The 6,547-nt window shown below is 37.2% G+C and overlaps 1 pseudogene across 1 annotated transcript; it reads right to left on the bottom strand.

Annotated features, from left to right (window-relative positions):
• Positions 1-751: 751 nt before the first annotated feature.
• LOC308341680 (GTPase NRas-like) lies at positions 752-5,228 on the bottom strand (annotated as a pseudogene). Its single transcript has 2 exons — positions 5,202-5,228; positions 752-1,377 (listed from the first exon to the last, which is right to left on the bottom strand). The product of its transcript is annotated as a GTPase NRas-like (transcript).
• Positions 5,229-6,547: the final 1,319 nt, after the last annotated feature.

Below are 6,547 nucleotides of genomic sequence, written 5' to 3'. Positions count from 1 at the left end.
CAAAGTGAAGGTAAAGAAGGTAAAGATTTAAGTCCAAAATTATTACTATTATTATTATTATTATTTATTATTTCTATTTATGAATGCAAAGAAGATGCCAATTTATAGAACATAGCCAATAACACTATAAATAAACCAAATGGCAACTTAACTATATTCTTAGCAAAACAGTAACTTGTGACATTTCTTCAAAACCCAACATAGTTCCATGTTCAACATTAAACAAGAACAAAAAGGCAACAGCAGTTGCTACTTTAGAGCTCAAGACATTTTTTTCCTACAGAATTTCATGTTATGTTCTCTGTTTCAGAGCACGAATTACTTTTCTTTTTTTTTTTTAAGATTTTATTTATTTATTTGAAAGACAGAGATTACAAGTAGGCAGAGAGGCAGGCAGAGAGAGAGAGGGAAGCAGGCTCCCCGCTGAGCAGAGAACCCGATGTGGGGCTCGATCCCAGGACCCTGGGATCATGACCTGAGCCAAAAGCAGAGGCTTAACCCACTGAGCCACCCATGCGCCCCATGAATTACTTTTCAGATGAAAAACTTGGGATGGCAGAAGTTTATTTGTGTGTATTGAGGGAGAACCCAGGGTGGAAAATAGTGTTCATTCCTCCCAAGTGAGGAGGTAGTTATTCAGGGAACTTCTCAAATAGAGAATATTGTACTGATATACTGAAAGTTGGAGAAGTAGCAGGAGCTTCTTTTTGAGACTGAAGATTGCAACAGGAATGCTTCTCCTCCAGGAAATTCAAGACCGGGGTCTTGGTGCAGCTAGACAGTGGCTCTTTTTTGCAGCTGTAACTTTAAAAGCATTTGTTGTATCACCAATGCATTGTAACCCTGTACAACCTTGAGTCCCATCATTATTGCTATTGAGGTTCTTCATTTGATACTTACATATTTCTCTCACCAGTATATAAAAGGCATCGTCCACAACCTTCTGGTCTTGGCTGAGTTTTCAGTGAGTGGAATCCCATAACTCTTGGCCAGTTTGTGGGCTTGTTTTGTGTCAACTATCCTTGTTGACAAATCACACTTGTTTCCTCCTAGCACCATAGGTACATCCTCTGAGTCGTTTACTTGCTTAATCTGTTCCCTGTAGAGATTAATTACTGCAAATGATTTGTTATTATTGATGGCAAATACACAGAGGAAGTCTTTACCTGTCCTCTTGTATTGGTCTCTCATGGCACTGTACTCTTCTTGACCAGTTGTACACAGTATATCCAACAGACAGGTTTCACCATCTATAATCACCTGTGTTCACTAAAAATCCTCTCTGGTGGGATCATATTCATCTACAAAGTGGTTCTGGATGAGCTGGATTGTCAGTGTAGCTTCCCCAACATCACCTGCTCCAACCACCACCAGTTTCTATTCACACCAGCAAGAACTTTGAAATTTGCTGCCTCCACTTCAGATGGATTTTGGACTACAACTGGGAAAAATGCTGAGACCCCAGAACTGCCATGAACAGCCTTCACTAGGAATTAAGTCCAAAATATTTTAACACTTAAACCAATCAGTATTGCTAATCCTATTTAAGTTTTTTTTTTTAAATCTAAACTCTATTTAAGTTATTGCAAAGAACTAAGACTATAATTCTTGCAATATCTTTTTTAAATCAGCAGAATATTGCTATCAACATCTGTCAAAGTTAGATAATATTTATAAAAGCAATACCAGAAGCCTTCAAGGTCATTTTTGAATATTAGTGAATAATCCAAAATGAAATTAGATTCTAATTACAAATTAGAATCTACCAGTATTTTAAAAATAAACATAGCCCATACAAGGCTTATAACTGGAATTCAAAGATGGCTTGATATTAGGAGCCCAATATCATTCATCATGTCAGCAAGTTAAAGCAGAAATTCATTTTCATAATAAATATTATTAGTCAAGATATAGCTTAATCTATAAGATTGCAAAATGACACTAGACTGATGCAAGGTAGATTTATTAGTTAAAACAGCATGCACTGGGAAAAATATCCTATATAGGTCACTGATTTTGAAAAATTTCAAAGTCCTGGGAAAGAGGAATAAAAGTAAATCCTGAAAACTATGACCTTTACCCTGGAACAGAATAATAATCCCAAGAGATTTTCTTTTTTTTTTTTAATTACAGATAATTTGTTAAAATATCTTGAGACATTACCTGGGAAAGCTCAGAAGGAGGGTGAGTATAAAAGGGCTTAAGCCCTCAAATTAAAAAAAAAAAAAAAAGTTTTACTCAGATAATAATTCACCATGTATACTTTAGAGTTGAACAAGAAAGTGTCATGCTTATTTCATAAGTAAATATAAATAATAAATCAATAGAAATACTAGGAAGAATATCTATATCTATATCTATCTATCTATCTATCTATCTATATATAGGCATGGAAAAGAAATCTCACTCCCATGATGCATATGGAGAATGATTCTATACTTATGCTATACCATTTTGTTCCCTTGACCAAAAGATAAGTGAAAGATAGGGTGATGATCAAAATTAGAGAAATTAAAGTTTTCTGGTTAGTGAATTGGAAAGAGAAATAGGCAATGGTGTTCCAAGACCCATTAAAACTGGATTCTTGGGGCACCTGGGTGGCTCAGTGGGTTAAAGCCTCTGCCTTCAGCTCAGGTCATGATCCCAGGGTCCTGGGATCGAGTCCCGCATTGGGCTCTCTGCTCAGCGGGGAGCCTGCTTCCTCCTCTCTCTCTGCCTGCCTCTCTGCCTACTTGTGATCTCTGTCTGTCAAATAAATAAATAAAAACTGGATTCTTGAAAAAGAAATATAAAAACTGGAAAGCGTAATAGTGTTTTCCATTTTTTAGACAAGGATATAGAGAAAACTGGTCCAGAAAATAAAAAAAAAAAAAAAAAACTGGTAAAACAGATGAAAATATAAAAGCCATAAAAAGACATGGAGGGTAAGGTAGAAAATATAGATGAGGTTTCTCACGGTGTTTTGAACCCCAGCACCAGGTAATTCTAGGCTAAAATGAAGGTTCTCCTTTGGTTTGTGAAATATGCCAGAATCTTTATATTTCATCTTACATTATTTTTGGGCTAGAAAATGAGTGTAATATTTTTAAAAGATAAGATCATATATTTTGTATTTCTTTTAAATTATAGCTTACTTAACTACCCAGGCATTAAAGCATTTCCGTGATCCAGGGGAGAGTCATGAAACCTGGAACAAAGATGTCAAGTGTATGGTGAATGGGAGATTTGGTGTCCCAATAAAACAGTAGTTTTGCCATCTAGGCTTAGAAGAAAGAAAAAAGAATTTATAAATTCCAATATTTCTTACATTAAAAAATTTGGAGACCTGGATTTTTATTTTACTATATAGAAAGAATCTTGGGATATTGTAGAGAGAACATATCTGAGTCTATAGAGTGGATAGGATGAGAAAGAAGGAGGAAAGAGCAAAAGATCAGATGCTGTGTCTCTAGTTTTCTGTTCCACCCCCAATCTAGTTCACCTGAAGATAAACCTCAAGATGAAGATTGGGTAGTGATAGAAGAACCCCAGAGGATATATGTATATGTGAGCAATGCTGAAAATAAAGGAGCCCCACAATTTTTTGGAGCTAAGGAGGAGGCCATTTGGCTGAATGTCTCATACCAAGAGGGACACACAGAGCTGAGTGGTGATGGCCAAATGGCCACAGACTACACCCTACCATACTCTCACCCTTACCTGTATGCATTTGGGGCATAAAGAGTGAAATGTATCAAAGCCACTGTGTCCTTACTTGAGAACAGGAAATGATTGATTAATTAGGGAGAGTATTTCTTAAGGAAGGGCTCAAAGGAACATATGGCTGAGATTCATTCAGCAGAGCAGCAGTGGTAGAAAAGTCTGGGGTATGGCCACATCAGAGTAATGGAATCCATTTGTAGAAGCAAAGGGACCTCTAGGCACTGACTGTGCAGAGGAAAAAAATGAGATGTAAGCATGACTTTCATCACCATAATATCAAGAATGGATAACAGCAAGATGAACAGCAGCCAAGTGGGACAAGAGACATCCTAGAGAAGGCTGCTCCCCAATTTGAGGGTTTTTTCCTTTTTTTTTGATGCCCCATGGTATGTCCAGATACCATCTTGGTAGAGATAACACCAGAAAGACAATTTTAAAATAGAAAAGATAAGTAATCATTAAATGACGTATTTAAAGCCCATCCAGGAGCAGTTGGGTGACTCAGTCAAATGAGCATCTGACTCTTGATTTTTAGCTCAGGTCATGATCTCAGGGTCCTGGGATCAAGTCCCAAGTTGGGCTCCATGCTCAGCAGGGAGTCTGCTTGAGATTTTCTCTCCCTCTTTCTCTCTCTGTGCCCCTCCCTGCCCATTCGCTCTCTCTCTCTCTCTAAAAGAAACAAATAAAATCTTTAAAAAAAATAGAATAAAATATCAAATCACATCCCATCCATCTTAGCTCCTCCTGCCACCATTAAAAAGAATCTAAGCTTGAGAAAAACATACAAATAGTTGTAGGTAAAAAAAGAATGTTACTTTTTTTTGCATATATAAGTTAGCATAAATGGATTTTAATCACCCGGTGTACACTAGTAATTCCTAGTTTCTCTTACCTAAAACTAATATCAGCACTGAGCAGATAAATGAGGGCCTCATTCATTACTGCTGACTCTATCCCTACACCAGAAGGGATAATATCACAACTGTGATAACTACTAGAAAGAGTGACCACACCTACACTTACCTTATGTGGCAGCACCGGTCATCATTAGATAATTAAATTGTTGATATTGTCAACATTTGTTTTGTTCTGTAGGAAATTATCACAGATATCCTTTGGTTACCACTGGCTAAAGACCATTAGTAATCAATCAAATCAATTCTTACCTTGAACAATTTATTGAATTAAATGATTTTTGAGATCAAAATTCCAATATGGAGATTCATTTCCTTTATTCAGTTATTGTTTTATACTACTAAATTGGAGTATTCCATAAAGGGAAAGAAATAGCGTAAGTGGAGCATACTTATGTCAATAGTTTATATGGAACTCAACTGGTAATAATAATAATAATAATAATAAAATCTTCAGGGCCTTTCCACAAGCACATATGAAATAAGTTGCTCCTCAGGTGAAAATCCTGAGGTGACTGAAGACACACATGCCACAAAATGCTGCAGTGCGCATGTGTTGGCAGTCTCGGGGAAGAAACAAGTTACCTCATGCTTCTTAAATACTTCCTCCATCCTTCAAGAAAAGTCAAAGGTAGAGTTGGGCGGTGGCAATCATGGGTCAGTATCAATGGAAAGGGAAGAAAGTAAGGGCATGAACTTTGGATTCTGCTTGTCAGTTTGGTGTTGCAGAGTCAGTTAGGACCCTGCCTCTCCTTTCCATTGGAGAGAGATCTGCTCAGCAGGACTTGGCAGACTCTGCAGGTCCTTACCAAATAGGTTGTTTGTGAAATGTCCAATAATAGCCACTGTGGGGACGCCTGGGTCCGTTAAGCTGCTGCTTTCGGCTCAGGTCATGATCCCAGCGTCCTGGGATCAAGTCCCGCATCCAGCTTCTTGCTCGGCAGGGAGCCTGCTTCTCTCTCTGCCGCTCTGCCTGCCTCTATGCCTGCTTGTCCGTGCTCTCTCTCTCTCTTTCTCTCTCTGACAAATAAATAAATAGAATCTTTTAAAAAAATTAGCCACTGTGATTAAAGCAACTCCTTTTCTTAAGATGCTTGGCATATTTTGATAAATTGAGAAGTCTCTAAATCAATTATCTCTGCAAATTTCCTAAATTGTTGAATAATAATTTAGATAGTTTTTGGTTTGGGTTTTTGTTGTTGCTTTTGTTTAATCTGTTTGAGTGACTGTGGTGGGCTAAATCTGATGCTTATTCCATCAATTGCCCTCTTCCTCTTCAGAAACTTCACATCTAAATAGAGAGCCCTGGGAGACAATCTTTTTCAAAATCTATTTCATTATGTCTTTGCTATTAATGATCCTTATAGGGTGTGAAGCCTTAAATCATGACCCTGTAGGACTCTGGAACTTTTGCTCAGCCAAAATCTCATTTTATTTTATTCTTTAGGGTTGTACTTTTTATGCTAATGTAGGATTTGGCAGTAGACTGTAATTAAACTGTAGTCAATGGGCCTAACTTTTACAAGCAATTAGATATGTTTGGTTTTTTTGCTCCTCTACTGAGAATATGCACCAGCTTTGTGGAATCACTAAGATGTATCCTTCTGCCCCCACTTTTCTTTTAGTTCCTGCTAAGTGCAAAGAGAACACACAGCATTCTGTAATGTTTTCATTCTATTATTGCTTGAAATATTGACTTCACATTCCACTAGAGAAATTGAATGAGTGCAGGAATGTAAAGTACTATTTAAGCATCTCTCTATGTTCCCTTCACCTTTTATATTTTTCTCACCATATAACCTTTCTATCCTTCCTACAATTCTACTCTTTTTATGTTATACACAAACCTAAAAATGGGCAGGGCTCAAAGTCCTGGAACATCTTATAACCATGGAGGAATACAAGAGACTCAATTATGACATAACTCTTTA

This window comes from Martes martes (genome assembly GCF_963455335.1).
Source record: "Martes martes genome assembly, chromosome: 4".
Classification (NCBI taxonomy): domain Eukaryota; kingdom Metazoa; phylum Chordata; class Mammalia; order Carnivora; family Mustelidae; genus Martes; species Martes martes.
Note: the sequence above shows the minus strand (reverse complement) of the source record. Positions and strands in the feature narration are given on the sequence as shown.